We start from the raw sequence: 19776 nt of genomic DNA, 5'->3' as shown, positions 1-19776 counted from the left end.
CTTAAAATGATATTTGAATTGAATGCTGTTAGTTAGAAAGAAAGAAATTAAACAAAGACTTTAATGCAGCATTTTCTATTTCAAAGCCATCAAAGTAACAGAAACTTACGGTGTATACTGTACTAAATTTACAGTATGATGGGTGCAAAGGAGAGAGAGTTTTTAAAGGTACATCTTCTATTGAATTACAGCCACTAGTAACATAAACTACACTGGTTTATTCCAAGGTAACAAAAAAACAATTCATTGAGATTCGATATTAATTGAAACATAGTTTTTGATGAGGATTTTTTTTTGTGTGGGTCGGGTTGAAATGTGATATTTTAAGAATATTACATACTGTACTGTAAAGAGTAGTTGCCCCCCCCCCCCTTTTCAATATTGGAGAGCCAACCAGGTCATAAGTGTGACAGGTTTCCATCTGATTTTGAATAAATATTCTTAAGACAATATTGTTTAACATCCCACTTATTGCCAGTACTAGTATACTATGACATCCTTAAAACTGCCATATTTACAAAATAACTTATTATGCCTTAATGATTGATAAACAGTGTACAGAACTAAGGTGAAAAAGAAGTGATTTAAAAAGATTCAACGTTTTATGTTTAAGTAAATCATATTCTTTATCTTGATGCCTTTCTTTAGAACAAACATCACATTGTTGTTCTTGTAAAAGTGCTTTTGTATAGTATTTATTACTAAAGTAATGAAGATGTTAAAAAAGAAAAGATATTTGTTGACCTGTGCAGATGGTGTGTAATTTAATTGGGGTGCGTACAACCCCCCTGGGTTTAAAAACAACAACCGCGTCCATTTCGCTGCTGCGGCCGCTCACTCTCTTGTGCCTCTAGTCTGGGCGACGCGTTCAGATTCCGCTCCCCTTCCTGTAGGAAGTGGCCAACACCCAGTCTCCACCCACCACGCCCTACAGCCTATAAAACAGCAAAGCTCAGGTGAGGCGCCCACATTTCAGTCATCGCAGCGATGAAAAACGGTAGGCAGTATGGCGAATTTGAGAGTTAAGCATGTAAGTTGCTCTGTTGTTGGCTGCAGTGATCAGCATAAGACCCCAGTCTCAGAGGACCTACGACGGGAGTGGATCAAGTCTATTTTTGATGGCCAAGTTCCGACCATAAACCTATCTGTGTGTGCCAGACATTTTGACATGGACTGCTTCCACAATTTGGGTCAGTTCAATGCAGGACTGGCAGCAAAACTTTTCCTAAAAGAGGGATCGATGCCGACCATCTGTGGGGAAAGGACAGACTATGTAAGTGTGCTTTGTGTTTCTTTTGTCCATTACCACGAGCTAATGCCAACCGCTAGTTCATGCAGGTACAAACTATGCTGAAATAAATGATTTACACTGCAGGTTGTGTTATATTAGAGCACATACATTCTCAGCGTCTGACTCTGGCTCAAACATATATGGTTGCAGCGGTGTGTGGGCAGCCATGACCGGTGCTCGTGCTCCACTGTTGTCACAGCAGCCTGACGCCGAACCGAGGGCCGGAGTGAGCATTAGCAGCAGCAGCCTCAGAGCAGAGTGCTACAGGGAGTGTGCAGAGAGGGCTGCTGTTTTTGATCCGGGAGGAATTTGACCAACTCATTTCACAGACATGTCTTTAAAGTGTCTGGGACCTGTGAGAAAGGAGTATAATTGTTCTCCTTTAAGTTTAGTGACGGGTTGTTCTATCTCTGTATCATAGTTTTAGATTACTGCCTTGAAAAAGCTGCTTGCAGACATGCAGCAATTGAGTTAATATATCTATTCCTGTATAGTTTATGAATAATATTGTTTATGGTTCATAGTTATATGAAGCATATATACTGATGTACATGTTTCATGTTCAAATATGATTTATTTAGCATAACTATTTTATCCCTGCAAATGGGGAGCCTCATCAAGAGCATCTTGCATAATATATTGGGTTTCTTTCTTTGCATTATCTCACAAGTCACTTCTGTAGGAAAAAATATAGATATGTTTTTCTCTCTTTTTCAACATAAGAGCACTGGCTGATTCTTTGTTTTCAAAGTCCTCAGCAGAAACGTAGGACTAAATCTTTTCTTTTTAAAAGTTAACCAATATTTTGAAGGTGAAGAAAGAGTGAGATTGGGTTACTGTTTGACTGAACACAGTTTTGATGGCAGCCAGCAAAATTCTCTCACACTGCGTTGTTACAATGCAGAGAACCTCACCCCCTCATACACTATTTCTCTCACAATGTCACACAACCACTCACGCATACCGATTCTCACTTCCTCCTGATGTTTCACATGAGGTATGACTATTCTAAAAGGGGAAAGAAAAGAAATGGTGCTAATAGTTTTTGAATTTGACTTTGCCTCCGAAATGGTCCCAGTTGTACAAACCAGTTGTAGAAGAACTGCAAGTAATGTTGGTCTCACTGTGCACCTAACCACGAGATGAGTGTGCATTTAAAACTGCTGCATTTAAAAAGAAATTAACAGCCTCTTCTGTCTCTTGAATGTAATGTTGCAACATACTTAAAGTAATTTTATTTTATTTTTTCAATTTTATTATAATATTTAGAGTTACAAAAATATATTACATCAATCATAATTTCTCAGAAGGTGAGGAAAATTCAGAGAACAATAAGTAAATTAGAGTTTTTTCAGCCTATTTATTGAAATATATATATATATATGCCGACATCAAGATGCGAGAAGTGAAGCAGTTGAATTAAAAAAAGAATGTAAAGAAATGGTAACCATCAGGAATAGGGATGTACCGAATAGAAAATTTGTGGCCGGAGCCGAATAAAAATCAAACGCTCGGCCGAATACCGAATAATACCAAATGTGGTTAAGTTTTTCATTTGAATTTTTTTTAAATATTGCATAAATAAAATAAATTTTAGACATGATTTTCAAAGAAAGTAAATATTTATTTAATATTTTGACATTTGAATATTAGTTCAAGGAGTTTCACATTTATATTAGCCCTATATAACTGAGTTCAGAAATATCTACTCTGTAGGCCTTCAAACAAAACCTGCATTAGAAGTGCTTTCCCAAAAAAACTAAAGTGCATAAAAGTGGATAAAACCACAACAAATGAATTACTGTCCTTTTGGCACACGTCTACTTAGTCACGGTAGGCTATTAATGTAAGCTGAAGGCTCAGGTAAATCCCAATAAGTGTGTGCTTGCAGAGGAACCCCCTCTTGATACTTTGGTTAAACACTCATTACAAGCCGCAATTCTTTTCTCGCTCTCCGAAAATATAGTCTGATTGTGGAGCGACTTTTTATCAAATGGAAGGAGTGATTGCTCCGTGTCGCTCCAGTTCCGCTCACACCACGAGTCTATTCTTACCGCTCAGCTCTGTTCACATGCTCTGTACCTCCACACTGCCAACACCTTTGTTCGTGTTTACCGTGTCACTGCACGCTGTTTGAATGTATCAATAAAACGCGCCGTGTCACTGCACGCTGTTTGAATGTATCAGTAAAACGCGCCGTGTCACTGCACGTTGTTTGAATGTATCAGTAAAATGCGCCGCGTCACTGCACATTGTTTGAATGTATCAGTAAAACGCGCCGCGTCACTGCACATTGTTTGAATGTATCAGTAAAACGCGCCGCGTCACTGCACATTGTTTGAATGTATCAGTAAAACGCTCGTGTCACTGCACATTGTTTGAATGTATCAGTAAAACGCGCCGCGTCACTGCACATTGTTTGAATGTATCAGTAAAATGCGCCGCGTCACTGCACATTGTTTGAATGTATCAGTAAAATGCGCCGCGTCACTGCACATTGTTTGAATGTATCAGTAAAACGCGCCGTGTCACTGCACGCTGTTTGAATGTATCAGTAAAACGCGCCGTGTCACTGCACGTTGTTTGAATGTATCAGTAAAATGCGCCGCGTCACTGCACATTGTTTGAATGTATCAGTAAAACGCTCGTGTCACTGCACATTGTTTGAATGATACATTGTTTGAATGTATCAGTAAAACGCGCCGCGTCACTGCACATTGTTTGAATGTATCAGTAAAACGCGCCGCGTCACTGCACATTGTTTGAATGTATCAGTAAAACGCGCCGCGTCACTGCACATTGTTTGAATGTATCAGTAAAACGCGCCGCGTCACTGCACATTGTTTGAATGTATCAGTAAAACGCGCCGTGTCACTGCACATTGTTTGAATGTATCAGTAAAACGCGCCGTGTCACTGCACATTGTTTGAATGTATCAGTAAAACGCTCGTGTCACTGCACATTGTTTGAATGTATCAGTAAAACGCTCGTGTCACTGCACATTGTTTGAATGTATCAGTAAAACGCGCCGCGTCACTGCACATTGTTTGAATGTATCAGTAAAACGCGCCGTGTCACTGCACATTGTTTGAATGTATCAGTAAAACGCTCGTGTCACTGCACATTGTTTGAATGTATCAGTAAAACGCTCGTGTCACTGCACATTGTTTGAATGTATCAGTAAAACGCTCGTGTCACTGCACATTGTTTGAATGTATCAGTAAAACGCGCCGCGTCACTGCACATTGTTTGAATGTATCAGTAAAACGCGCCGCGTCACTGCACATTGTTTGAATGTATCAGTAAAACGCGCCGTGTCACTGCACATTGTTTGAATGTATCAGTAAAACGCGCCGCGTCACTGCACATTGTTTGAATGTATCAGTAAAACGCGCCGCGTCACTGCACATTGTTTGAATGTATCAGTAAAACGCGCCGTGTCACTGCACATTGTTTGAATGTATCAGTAAAACGCGCCGCGTCACTGCACATTGTTTGAATGTATCAGTAAAACGCGCCGCGTCACTGCACATTGTTTGAATGTATCAATAAAACGCGCCGCGTCACTGCACATTGTTTGAATGTATCAGTAAAATGCGCCGCGTCACTGCACATTGTTTGAATGTATCAGTAAAACACGCCGCGTCACTGCACATTGTTTGAATGTATCAGTAAAACGCGCCGCGTCACTGCACATTGTTTGAATGTATCAGTAAAACGCGCCGCGTCACTGCACATTGTTTGAATGTATCAGTAAAACGCGCCGCGTCACTGCACATTGTTTGAATGTATCAGTAAAACGCTCGTGTCACTGCACATTGTTTGAATGTATCAATAAAACGCTCGTGTCACTGCACATTGTTTGAATGTATCAGTAAAACGCGCCGCGTCACTGCACATTGTTTGAATGTATCAGTAAAACGCGCCGTGTCACTGCACATTGTTTGTATGTATCAGTAAAACGTGCCGCGTCACTGCACATTGTTTGAATGATACATTGTTTGAATGTATCAGTAAAACGCGCCGCGTCACTGCACATTGTTTGAATGATACATTGTTTGAATGTATCAGTAAAACGTGCCGCGTCACTGCACATTGTTTGAATGATACATTGTTTGAATGTATCAGTAAAACGCGCCGCGTCACTGCACATTGTTTGAATGATACATTGTTTGAATGTATCAGTAAAACGTGCCGTGTCACTGCACATTGTTTGAATGTATCAGTAAAACGCGCCGCGTCACTGCACATTGTTTGAATGTATCAGTAAAACGCGCCGTGTCACTGCACATTGTTTGAATGTATCAGTAAAACGCGCCGTGTCACTGCACATTGTTTGAATGTATCAGTAAAACGTGCCGTGTCACTGCACATTGTTTGAATGTATCAATAAAACGCGCCGTGTCACTGCACATTGTTTGAATGTATCAGTAAAACGTGCCGTGTCACTGCACATTGTTTGAATGTATCAGTAAAACGCGCCGCGTCACTGCACATTGTTTGAATGTATCAGTAAAACGCGCCGTGTCACTGCACATTGTTTGAATGTATCAGTAAAACGTGCCGCGTCACTGCACATTGTTTGAATGATACATTGTTTGAATGTATCAGTAAAACGCGCCGCGTCACTGCACATTGTTTGAATGATACATTGTTTGAATGTATCAGTAAAACGCGCCGCGTCACTGCACATTGTTTGAATGTATCAGTAAATGGACTTGTACTTGTACAGCGCTTTTCTAGTCTAACTGACCAATCAAAGCACTTCACTACATGCTGCATTCACCCCACTCACACACATTCATACAGCACGTCTTAAGATTCTTAACTACGTGCTTTTTCTAATCATTCATACCCCAGTGATACACTGGGGGGTAACGTGGGGTTCAGTGTCTTGCCCAAGGACGCTTCGACATGTAGCCCGGGGAAGCCAGAGTCGAACCACCGACCTTCTGATTGGTGGGTGACTGCTCTTCCTCCTGAGCTACAGCCATTGCACGCTGTTTGCTTGCGTCTTGCTAATAATAATAATCTCTCTACATATCACCTCTACATATAAATAATAATCTAATATATATATGTAGAGGTTTCCAAACACCTATTTCACTTGCAAATGAAAAATGATCAACCGTAACAAGTAATTCCAGCACATTTGCCTTGCCATATAAATGATGAAATAATGAACTATACATACTGTGTTGACAAATGCATCGGTCCAGACCCCGTAAAGATGCATTTGGCATATCGGCTGCAGCTATTTCACAGTGTCTTTCCTTACGACAGATCAGTCGTCCTGGTCCCCTTGCAGAAAAACGGACCCAAAGCATGATGTTTCCACCCCCATGCTTCACAGTAGGTATGGTGTTCTTTGGCTGCAACTCGGCATTCTTTCTCCTCCAAACACGACGAGTTGAGTTTTTACCAAAAAGTGATTACCAATCTATTTTGGTTTCATCTGACCATATGACATTCTCCCAATCCTCTTCTGGATCATCGAAATGCTCTCTAGCAAACGTCAGACGGGCCTGGACATGTACGGGCTTAAGCAGGGGGACACATCTGGGACTGCAGGATTTGAGTCTCTGGTGGCGTAGTGTGTTGCTGACGGTAGCCTTTGTTACTTTGGTCCCAGCTCTCTGCAGGTCATTCACTAGGTCCCCCCATGTGGTTCTGGGGTTTTTGTTCACCGCTCTTGTGATCATTTTGACCCCACGCAGTGAGATCTTGCGTGGAGCCCCAGATCGAGGGAGATTATCAGTGGTCTTGTATGTCTTCCATTTTGTAATAATTGCTCCTACAGTTGATTTCTTTACACTAAGCTGCTTACCTATTGCAGATTCAGTCCTCCCAGCCTGTGGCAGGTCTACAATTTTATTTCTGGTGTCCTTTGACAGCTCTTTGGTCTTGGCCATAGTGGAGTTTGGAGTGGGACTGTTTGAGGTTGTGGACAGGTGTCTTTATACTGATAACAAGTATAAACCAGTGCCATTAATACAGGTAACGAGTGGAGGACAGAGGAGCCTCTTAAAGAAGAAGTTACAGGTCTGTCAGAGCCAGAAATCTTGCTTGTTTGTCGGTGACCAAATACTTATTTTACCGAGGAATTTACCAATTAATTAATTCAAAATCCTACAATATGATTTTCTGGATTTTTTTTTTTCTCATTTTGTCTCTCATGTTTCAGGTATACCTATGATGAAAATTACAGGCCTCTCTCATCTTATTAAGTGGGAGAATTGGTGGCTGACTAAATACTTTTTTGCCCCTCTATACTTTGAGTAGGATTTGCGTTGGAGACCAGCCTGTTTCCTTCACAAGGACACTATCAAATAATAGTCAGTGTACACATATCAGCCTTAGAAGCTGTGCATTCAGTCACTGGCATGCAGAAGGGGAAGAGAAAGTGTTTTTCACTGATGCTGTTCTCTGTTTCTCTTCTCAGATGCAACCTCACACTCTTGTGTAGGGGTGTACAGGATGTTAGGCAGTGTCAAATCAAAGAAGAAACCTATAAGCAGAAAGCAGTGTTTCGACACCTGTAGACGATTGAAGTCATTATGCACCGTCTGTGGGTAGTAGAGAGAAAAAGAGTAGGTGGACATTGTTTAGAATGTGTTAAATGTGACTAAGTGAGATTTAATGAATTATGCGCAGAAGATGCGTTTGCGTTTTAAAGGACGATGCTGATATTTTAGTCCACATTGAATGCAAACAAAAGAAACATGCTTTAATTTTTGGGAATTCAATAAATCAAAGAAATAAAGCCTCTGCTGGTGAATTTACAGTAATGCAGATGTAGAGTACAAGACACACCACAGACAAAATTTAAAACAGGAACACATGCAAACTAATCCTATCTACTTCCACGTTGTGTAGCTGTAATCAAGGTTTATTTATATAAAAAAAAATATATATATATATATATAAATCTAATTAATTAGAGGCTTTGTAATTAATTAATTGAAAATTAACTGCATTTTTAATCGCATAGAAATATTTGACCTGATAATACATAACCTTAAGCAACAAAACATTGTTTGTTGGTTTGTTTTTTCAAGGTGGTACTTAACCAACTGTGCTCTTATCGACGCTTCCATCCAGCCGTCTGTTTTTTTTTTTTTTACTTTTTTTTTATGCCTTTTAATGGACAGGACAGATAAAAAGAGACAGAAAGCTGAGAGAAGGGGAATGACACGCAGTGAAAGGCCATCCGATGCAGGATTCGAACCGAGGCCGACTGCAGCGAGGACTGTAGCCTCTATACACAGGGCACACAACCCACTACTACACTACCTACCACCCCATCCATCTGGTTTTTAAAACAAAATTTCTGTCCACAGTGCCAACCAAAGCAGTCTCATCAGCTGCTTCGTTCATGTTTGACTATTGTTCACTGTGGTTTGTTGTCTGACGTCATGAACGTTAGTTGGTGCTCCAGTATAATCGGTATGCCTGAAACTCATCCAATGAGAAACGTTGCAAACACGGTGCAAAAATAAGTGCGATTAAAATGCGTTAATTTTGTTAACACATTAATTTTTGTGTAATTAATTAATCTTAATTAACACATTAAACTCCCAGCCCTTAAGGCGAGACACGGCAGGCAAAAACAGTGATTTTTCATGCAGTGGTCAATTTTGAGATTTTGGGCTAGTTTACTCCTTCAATATGTGTTCTTTCAACCTGCTATAAAGAAAATGTTGAAAACATACTTTAAAATGTTTATTTTATTACACTTTGTTTACTCGCAGCAGTACGTTTCTCCCGAATTTACCAAGAAGTTAGCGTTCCAACCCGACATACCGAGCTTCGTCTATTTACTGAAGTCATGGCCGGTATCGTTGTAAAGCTCTGACTCCCCTGCACAATGATATGTAACCCAAATAATTGCACTTCCTTTCTATCAATAACCAATCGGGAAAGTCTAAAGGCAGATTTATAGCTAATGGCGAAATCTCATTGGCTACTGTTCGTTTCTGCTAACGTGAGTCGCTCAGACGCATCACGTGGTGGACTCTGACACTTCTGTATTTAGCTTTTCGCGGCATCTCTGAAAATGCCCCTTTCAAAGAAAAGAAAGCAACAATTGCGCTTTGCAAGGTGCAATTCAAGGAAACCCATTCAAGTAGCTGATAAGCCATCAGGTAGCAGCACTTCTGACCGTAAACTGTCGCTAGAAAACCAAGACAGTGCCACTGACTGTGCGACACAACAGTGTCTTATCATACATGTAGCACGTCTCAATGAGTTGATAAGCGATCTCTTGTGCCCTAATTGTGCTGCATCGGATCTATTTATTAACATTGATCCAGTTAACCATGGCTTTTGTAGCAGTCTGCTTTTAGAGTGCAGTAATTGCAAAGGAGCGAGTCAGTATAGACAAAGCGTTTATACATCCACACGGCTGCAAAGCGAGACGAGAGGTGATGTCGCATTTGACGTTAATGTCCGCATGGTGCTTTTGGCCCATGAATTAGGGATGGGAAATGCTGCACTGAGGAAGGTCAGCAAGGTGTTGGGGATCCCTTCCCTTCACCTGAAAACATACCAGAGGCATGACAAGAGAGTGACCGGTGGGCTATGGAAACGGGGATGTTGATTTTGGAGGTCTTTTCCAAAAGAAATTGTGTTTTTGTCACTCAAGTGTAATCATATGTACTATATCAATAAACTAAAGAAAAGGAACAGTTATTAACATAATATACTAAACATTTTTATATTTTCATTTAATTTATGCATTTTTTTTTTAGTGGCAGAAATTGAGAGAGGATTGGAATCACTACACAAGGCCAGGGAGCAGATCATGCAGGCGTACACAGATGTCTTTACATGCCTGCCATGTTATTAAATAATCAATTTATATGAGCTTGTATTCTATATTAATATTGTTCTATTATTCTATATCATTATTATTTATGGCCTGAGCATTTATTCTGTTTTTGAGCAATTGTTTCCAATACAAATGTTATAAATTCCCCTATTTAAATCTTTAAATGCCGTCAACATCTCAGCCTATGTAGCACCTATTCATACCAAACTTTCCAGTTCTACACTTAGCAGTATTCTGAAGATATTTACAGAAGAATTTCTTAATAAAAAAATATGGCGAAAATCTATTTTTTTAAGGCTATTAACAGTATATTTAGATTTTCTAGGTAATGAAAGCAGATATCCTAAAATCCTTCTGTAATTTTTTTTTCTGGTGTGTAAACAAAATGAAAAAAGAATTTTGCACCTGGCTTTATCATATGTTCAGATCTATCTACTGGAAATATATGCAAATTTGCGCTTATTCAATGAGATAATGACTAATTTGCATAATCAAACATACAAATTTCAAAAACTTGTAATACATTTTTTTTTCATACTTGTGTAAGTAATCAACTGAGGAAGTTTCATGGTGATATCTATTATTTTAAAATGTTACCCTATTCACCTGTAGTGTCTCGCCTTAAAAAAAAAAAAAAAAAAGAATATTTTTTTTTAACTTTTACATCAACCATTTGAAGGAGAAAGACTGTCCAAGTTTTTGGAGACTCAGCAGAAGACTTCAGTCTATGCAGCAGTGTTGTAGTGAAGATGTTAGTCAGCAAGTCTCCCATGAGTATCATTGTGACTTTGAGCTCTCGGAAAACAAAACAAAAAAATCAAATGGAGTCTTTGGATTTACATTTCCTGATTTTTCTTTTTTTTAAATTTTTTTATTTAAGGATCTTTGGGTACATTTTCATCTGCATACTACATTACTATGTAAACTGATCTGATTGATTTTCCTCCACACACTGAAACAAAAGTTGAAAATAACCTGCTGGATCACTGTCAGGGCTAGATTAGCCAAATGGGGAACCTTGGGGCAAATATGATCTCAGATTGTAGTTCAGTCACATGGTTGAACAGTTTATATATCATGAATACATTGTTTGTTTAAAAAAACAACTACATTTATTCTAAGTATTGATTAACAAAAAATTATTTATGTTATTGGAATATTTAAAGTTGCTTTTAACTTGTATGATAAATGGACTTGACTTTGACTACTTTTGCAAACCTCAATATTGTGTTTTTATTTGTATTTCTTGTCAGAGTAAGAATTTGGATTTAAAAGAAAGGCTTTCATTACCATTATAAGAAGTGGGTGCTCACCTAAATTTTTGTTCACATTGAATTAACAGAAAAAAATATGTAAATGCTGAAACATGTTTTGTTGTCATTTCTGTCCACACTGCATCGGCCCTTTTGAAAGCAGGTTGGACCCATACATTTGTGTGTAGGAATTGTCTTACTCAAGGCTTCAGATATTTATTAAAAATAATTAAAAACCAACTTGGTTTCAGTACATAGGTTTAAGCTGAATGGAAAGAGAGCTCATCACAACAAACTGGTATGTCGACTGTGTCTAAAAGAGGAGATTTTATGCTTTGTGGACATGCCCCTCAGTGTGTGTAGCACTTTTGTGCATGTAAAAAGTCTATGGAGTTACAAGGTCCACGCCAAAGGGATTTTAGCTTGGTTTATTGTACTTTGTCTAATAGATGCAAAGCCTACATCAGAGCTCATGTAAGCAATCTATGCCAGTGTGAGCATTTTTAGCTGAGCTGGAGGTCTGCACTTGTGAAACATGATGCTTGAAACATGCTTGGATAGTGGTAAGATTCCCACCTTTCATGTGGGGGACCTGGGTTCAAATCCCCTGCATGAAAGGTACTACCTCCAGTACGGGTCCTCAGGCAAGACGTCCTTACCCTTTACGCTTTGGATAAAAGCATCTGCCAAATGCATAAACATAAACATATTTGAATGCAGGTAACTAATGAATGTGGAACAACAGTCAACTGAAACTATTGCAGCAGATAAAAAAAGATGTGAGATGAGTCAATGAGTTAGAAGTCTCAGTTATTTTTTTTTTCCTTTTTTGTGTGGGGAAAATTCAGCAAGCCCAACAATGTTACAATATTAAAAGCCTTGTTTATAATAGTTTTGATTTCTGCACTCTATGAAAACAGACTACAGACTAACTGGTGATCCTACTTAAGGGTACTTCAATGATTATGGTTACCTGTTGGTAATTAAGTATTTGGGCGCATTATAACAGCCAGATAATTCTAAAACATTTGTTTCGTAAGACCACAAGAAATCTGCACTCTGGTGCATATTAGGAAAGTATATACAAAGCCCCGTTGCTGAAACTGCTAAGCAAATATGCCAAAGTTAGTGACACAGCATGCGATTTTTCAAATAATTTTTAACTACCGTGTTGATACAATAGCTCTATGGTCTGAAGTCTTGATATCAATGAGAATGGCAGTTGCTGTGACTTGCTTTGTGGATCAAATTCCTGCTTCCACTGAGCTGTTGCCAAACTGTTGAGTCACCCACAGTCTTTGCTTGTAAATGTGGGGGAAAAAAAAAAAAGGAATGTAAGAAAACCAGACTGTCAAAGTAGAGTGGTGTGTGTGTGGATCTGGTTACACTTCTGCATTAAAATGGGAACTGATATGATTGCCGTTAATGTATGCTTGTGTTGCGGTTAGACTTTAAGATAGTAAACAAATGCTGCAAGCATGGCTTCTGGATGCTGATGTTTTTTCCAAGCAGAGCTGTAACAATATAGGGCTTGGCCAACCTGATATGCCACTTAGTTTGTTACATAGAGCCATCTGGGAAGTTACAGTCCAAAGGTGTTTTTAAAAAGGTTGAGCACTTACAAAAAGAAGAAGGAGAAAACAAAAAAATGGATCAACACAAAGGAGCTAGTTGGAGAAGAGCTAAAGTATACTTTCCACCAATGAAAGCCTTTTGTGTTATTCTTGCTCATCTTTCAATAAAGTAATACTCTAGTAATAGTTCTAGGGAAATAATGGGGAAAATAAAGGCTTTCATTTCATTTCTTCATGTGAAGGTCTTGTGTATCATTTTAGGATTACTGTAATTAGTAAAAACATCAGACTATGGAATTTGATATGTGAATCACCTTGATTAGATGCAAAGCTGAGTTGAGCTATGGTTACAGCTCAGCTGGGCAGCTTAACTGGAACACGTTGTACCAATGCATATGCATGGGAGCAGAATAGACTTTAAGTATGTCTGACACTGTGATGCTGTAGGTTGGTGTGAAACAGTATTTAAGACATTCTTCCCCTTCTAACTTTCTCTATGGGAGTTCATAGTATATATTATAAGTTCATAATATATATTAAACTAAAAGAAAAAAAAAAATATATATATATATAGTGCTAGGGGTGACCAATGTTGTTAAGACGTTCCAACCTGATTTTGCAGAGGTGTAAAGTTTTCTTTGAAAAGGTTTTTAAACTTACGGGTGACCTCGATTCCTAAATAGGGGAACTGTCGTCTTTCAACCATGAATGGGATGTTGCTATAATCAGTGTCAAGTGCCTCATCGTTTACCGGAAATAGCTTTGTTTTGTGTAAGTTAATTTTGTAGCCTGACAGGGGTCCGAATATGCCAAACAAAGATAGCGCTGCCGGTAGAGATTTTGTCAGGTCCGAGACATACAGCAAGAGATCCTCAGCGTAGAGAGAAACTTTATGCTCTATGCCACCCCAACAGCCTTGGCGCGTTCCACAGCTTAGCCTAAAAGGTTAGAAGTTATACCATCCGTCCGAACCATTGCAGTGGGGGCAGCATAGAGCAATTTGATCCAGCCCATAAACATAGGGCCAAAGCCATACTTATACAGAACTGATAACAAATAAAGGGGGCCTAGAAAACTGCTTAAACAATTCAGAGGGAAATCTGTCTGGCCCCGGTGTCTTCCCAGACTGTATTAAGGAAATGGCCTGGGCTAACTCTGCTTGAGTTATAGGAACCTCTAGTTTGTTAACGAGGTCAGGCGGAACAGATGGAACAGGAAGCGGGTTGAGAAAGGTGCTAATGCTTGACTCATCTCCGTCAAATTCAGGAGTACAGTAGAGAGTAAAAGTTCCTGAAGATGTCGTTAATCTCAGCAGGGTTAGAAGTACTTTCACTAGCATCAGAACGAATCCCAGCAATAAGTTGTTTAGCTCTACGTCCTTTAAGCAAGTTGGCAAGTAACTTCCCTGATTTCTCCCCGTGTTCATAATGTAAACTGTTGTTCTTTAAAAGGATATTTTGTGTTTGATCAGTTGATAGAAGGTCAAATCTGGTTTTGAGATCAATATTTTTATTGTAAAGCTCTGGAGATTGATGTTGAGCATATTCTTTGTCAATGTTGCGGATTTCAGATAAAAGGGCCAATTTGTTCTTTTTGAGATTTCTTTTTTTTTTTTTTTTTTTCAAGTTTGCCGAAAATGAAATGATTTGGCCCCTCGTGTAGGCTTTTAGCGCATACCAGACCGTGAGCGCTGAAACATAAGGGGCCTCATGTACAAAGACTTGTGTGGATTTCCTACTGAAACATGGCGTACGCTCAAACCAAAATGCCCTCCAATGTACAAAAATGTCCAGATGTATCAATGTGTGCGCACGCATGAATCCAAGCACATTTCGTTTGTACATCCCAATCAACGTGGAATTGAGCGCACATGTCGGAGTACCCGACTCCTCCCTGTCCACACCCCTACTTAAATATGCAAATCATATTTAAATGAGCCCTGCACCTGCAAGGGTGGTGGGTGTGGGTGACTCTGATTACCCTCAAGGTAAATACCTGTATTTGTGTAACTCACAACAAACGTGTTCATACAGTAACCTAGTGCAGAAGTGCACCAGGGAAAAGGTGAGGCTGATTAAGACATTTCACACTTTACATACTGGGTTATTAACATTTTGCACACAGAGACGATCAGGGGCTTGTTAGAAAGATCTTAAGCTGTTGTTTAACCACCAAAAAAACTTTAACCACCAACTATGATGCTGTGAAGATGGGATAGAAATTGGGGGGGCACATGCTCAATGCACTTCATGGGGAATAATTTTAGGACAATTACACGAATAAAGTTACTCACCAAGAAGCCACCCATCGCGCACAGAACCAGCTTGTTGTCTGTTCCCAACAATTCTGTTACTGAATGTATGAATCGTGCGTTGAACCAGGGCACCCCCACAAAGCATTTGCGCATCACATACAATCTGGCAGACCGTGAGCCATTCCACTTAGGGGTGGGCGATATGGCAAAAATATCATATCACGATTTTTTTTTTAAAATTAAATCACAATTTCGATTTTATCACAATCTGAAATTGAAAAGGGAAAAACATACGGTGTTGCAGAAGTATTTTCGGCTGGGCAACTCGTACAGCGGCTCAACTACTTGAAGCAGGCGTTCGAACCCCTCCTTTTCTACCATCTTGAACGGTACCATATCTATTGCAAGATAAAAGGTAACTGCTTCTGTTACCTCTTTCTGTCACTTGCTTGACTTGTCATATGGAGTGCCTTTGTCAAATGTTTGTGTTAATGTTGTCTGTTTTGGTCTTACGCTAGCTGCTGCTTATGCTAGCTGCTGCCTCCGCCTGCGGTGCCGGTGCCGCCGGGCCCCTCGCTGTTTGGCTCTCAGCATTCTGTTTGGGATGCTCAAGTGATTGAACAGGTTCGTGGTGTTGCCACCTGACGTGCGAACAGTTTCTGTGCAAACTTTGCAAATTACATTTGCTTGCGCTTGATCAGTTGCGGAAAATCCAAACCGATTCCATATAATGGCGGTGGAATTTTTTTTTTAACGACCAACTCCTCCGTTTGGCTTTCAGCCACGGCTCTCCATGCTGCTACACACACAAACAAGGAGGCGGGTAAGAAAGCGCGTCACTGCCCGTAATTCGCTGTGATTGGTCAGTCAGGTTGACAACGTAATACGTCTGGTGCGTTGGTGCATCAGCATAGAACTGCAATTTATAGAATGTGCCCTAGACGATCCCACGATCTCTGCAGTGTGACAGATCGTTACGAATCGTCTTCGCGTTGCAATCGTTCACGATTTAATATCGCCCACCCCTAATTCCACTCAAAATGGCCGACTTCCTGTGGACCTGGCACCATGGTGTCCGTAGGCTTTTTTTGTGCATGTTTTGGGCATGACGAAGACGTGTACCGAGTTTCGTCAGGGTACGGCAAAATGACCCCATTCGTTTGGCGTTATTGCGATGTTGTAGGTGGTGCTACAGAGCCATTTTGCGCTGCTAATGTTTGCGAATGCAAAATTGCGCCATATCCCCCCCACAACTGGCGTCCTTGGCAAAATTGGCGTGGTTTGGAGCAAGTTTCGTTAGTTTCCTAAAAAAAAAAAGAAATTTTAGAAAAATAAGACAACTTTAAAAAAAAAAGTGTGTCCATTTGCACCAATTGGCTGTGAATAGTGCAAACTGGAAGTAATACAGCTGCCAGAAAAAAAATAGGGGGATCTAAGTAAGTTTAGGCATTGTAATTGGTGTGACACATACGGTACCATCAGCCCCGTAAACAATGCACGGTAGCATACAAAAAGGTTAATAACATAGCAACCAAGTCAAGTATTGCCATTAAAGTGTCGAACAACAGGAGGGCAAAAATAACATACATCTGTGTTAGGGAATACACACAAAGGCATGGAACATCACATAATGTAGATGGTATTTAAGGCACCCGGTTTCATGTCTACCAAGTTCAACGACAGCGCTACTATTAGTTAGCAAGTCAACGTAGCTCATGACTAAAGCCTGGCAGTTAAGCTGAGAGTGTTTAAATGTGCATCATAAATTTACCGTACACATCTTTAGCTTTAGCATTGTGACGCCAGAAAGTTCTCCGCATCTTTCACCGAAGCAAAGTGTTTCCTCCCCTTCCTCGGTTGTAATTCGGACCTTCGCTGGGTACAGCAGTGATGGTTTGAATCCCCCGCTGGTAGAGTGCACACATCACCTCTCGATAAGCCGTGCGCTGCTCCATGATTTCAGGGCAGTAGTCTTCAAAGATCGTCACTGGGTTCCCCTGGTAGAGCAGTTTTCCCCTCCTTTTGCGAGCCTCCTGGATAATCTTCTCCTTGACTCTGTAGTTGTGAACTCGTGCAATTACCAGTCTTGGTTTCCCAATGGGCAGCTTTGCAGTCAGGGCTCTATGGGCACGATCCAACTCCGGGGGTGAACTCAGAACCTCATCCCCGAAGATTTCAAGCAGAAGCTTTGAGAAGAAAGTAGTGGGTTGTGTGCCTTCAACAGACTCAGGCACCCCCGCTATCCTTATGTTGTTGCGTTGGCTGCGGGATTCAAGATCAATAGTCTTAGCTTTTAGCTTGGCGAAGTTATCCTCCAGAGCAGTGTATATGTAGCTTCCATCTCCTCAAATCGGTCGCTGATTTGGTTTGCGTTGTCTTCCAGAGAAGTCAGTCTATGTCCGTTGTCAGAAATGACTGCTTGGACACCATCTAGTTGAGTTTCGAGGGATGTTAAGGTCGACTTAAACTCAGCGGAGAGGGCTGTTTTGTGTTTTGCTAGTAGCTTAGCCAGAGCAGCCATGCTAGCAGCCAGTATCTCATCGTACTTTTTTCCATCCTTCTTAGTTGACTTCGATGCCATTTGGTCTACGGGTATTGGTAGAAGTGACTTCGGCATAAAGATAAGACAAATGCTGTCTTGCAAGTGAAAAGTTTGAGTTAAATCTTAAGTTTTAATGAAATATTGTGGGAGCTTAGGCGCAACACGTCTACTCCATTGGTGACCCGTAAGTCCTCTCCAATTTTTATTTTTTCTAGTGTCATGTAAAACGCACAGAAAATTACATCTGTTTCAAAATCTGATATTGAAAGGGATGGGTCCCAACTTGAAAGCTGAAAACACACACTCTGCTGCTGTGCTTCATATAATTCTCTCCAAGTGGAACCAACAGGAAGCATTGCAATGCAGCCCACATCTTACCATACTTTTATGGGCTGTGGTGAAGTTCTTGGTCGTAGTTGTCAGTTTAGTAATGAGTTTAAAAAAAGAAAAGTTTTGATCAGTGTTGTTATATCTTAAGCAGCATACCAATCTACATAGTTGGTAGGCTAGGTTTTTTTTTTTTTTTTTTTGTCTTGTCCGAGCCTAAATAGAGTATAAATTTAACATGTATGGCCAGAAATAAAAGGCTTATTTTACATGAAAATCTATAGATGATTGCAGGAGGATCTAAGACCAGAGTTTGAGCAGCAGGAGCATCTTCAGGTGAGCCTGGACAGAGATAAGAGTAAGCAGTGTGGCCAGGATAATGGTGGATATTTGGATATGAAAAGGCTTGGTATTCACAGGAGTGTAAATGAGGGAATCTGCAGGTGAGATTGATTCGGGAGTGCTTGGTACCAGAGTTCCAGGTGGAGATGTGGCTGAACTGGGGAGAGACTTGAAGATGATGTAGGTTAATGCAGAGGAAGGACAGGGGAAGAGGAAGATCCAAATAATCCAAGCCAAAATCCTTAATGATAAGTCCAATATAATAAGGTGGGTCATAATAAGGTCCGAGGAGAGAAGGGAAACATAACGGGTCCAAAAATCCAGAGATCCAAGAGACAGAAAGCCGGCTCCAAAATCCACAATCTAAAAATCCAATCCAAATAACAGAGCCAGATCAATTAACCAGGGTACTCATGATGTCAGAGAGAGCCAGAAGCAGAATGGGGCTGGTAGACCTGCTTATAAAGGGAGGTGAACAGGTGAGTGCAGTTGAGTTGATTGCAGGCTGATAAGCTACAGACCAGAAAGCAGAGCCAGAGACTGTGACAATTAAAGCCTGAAAGAAAAAAAACATTTGAAAAGAGTTAAAAAGAAAACGTTGAAGCACCATAGAAAAAGAAATGCTAGAGGATCGGACCCTAGATGTGAGTGATGCCTGAAAATGCTGTAACGTGGCAAGCTGCTGCTGTAGGGGGTTATGATAGAAAAATAGTAATAGCATCTGTTTTGATTTTGTCCACAAAATAATCCCTGCTGACCTCCACAAAAATAAATAGAGGGATAAATGAATAAAAAAGAAATAGGTGAATTAATGACTTAATGAAAAATAACTATATAAACAAACATAAAATTCAAGCTTCCAATAACCAAGCTTAAATGCCTGAGTGCCTGAGGCTTGTTTATAATGTATTTGGAGTGGCCCATGTTGCTGAAATGACACACAAACATGGGTATTCAGAGATTAAGTTAAAATTAATTAAGCTGCTCGCCATAAAGAATATATTTGAAATTTAAATTCGATAAAAATAGTTGCGAAATAATTGATTTTCACCACTTGACTACTAAGTGTCAAATGTGTTTTTTTTTTTTTCATTTCACAGTGTAAAACAACTTGACATTACTCTCCAATTCCATGCTTAATACAGTGCTCTTCTCAGCTTGGATGGGATGAGTTGTTTATCATGCCATCGTTGTATGAAGGCTGTGACACAGACACAGGACACAAAATGTCCTTGTGTAGTCACTGCAACTGAGTGTGCAACCAGCTCTGCATACAGTAGTGAGAGAACCCAACAACTGTATGCTACAGAAATGCCACATCCCCGGTCACCAGAATTAAAAGAATAAATAAATAAGATATTTG

At 40.1% G+C, this 19776-nt stretch overlaps 1 protein-coding gene across 3 annotated transcripts in view; it reads left to right on the top strand.

Moving 5' to 3' along the window:
• Nucleotides 1-19776, top strand: part of eml3 (EMAP like 3) — a 74887-nt gene that overhangs the window by 6008 nt on the left and 49103 nt on the right. Inside the window, exon 2 of one of the 3 annotated variants that reach the window (XM_072375799.1) lies at nt 7734-7881. The exons of the other annotated variants lie outside the window; for them this stretch is intronic. The gene's annotated coding sequence lies outside the window, so the exon portion shown is untranslated. The remainder of the gene's footprint in view (nt 1-7733; nt 7882-19776) is intronic. 3 annotated transcript variants of the gene reach the window in all.

Source organism: Leuresthes tenuis, unplaced genomic scaffold, assembly GCF_036924035.1.
Source record: "Leuresthes tenuis unplaced genomic scaffold, fLeuTen1.0.hap1 SCAF_22, whole genome shotgun sequence".
Taxonomy (NCBI): Eukaryota; Metazoa; Chordata; class Actinopteri; order Atheriniformes; family Atherinopsidae; genus Leuresthes; species Leuresthes tenuis.
This window is presented reverse-complemented; position numbering and strand designations above follow the sequence as displayed.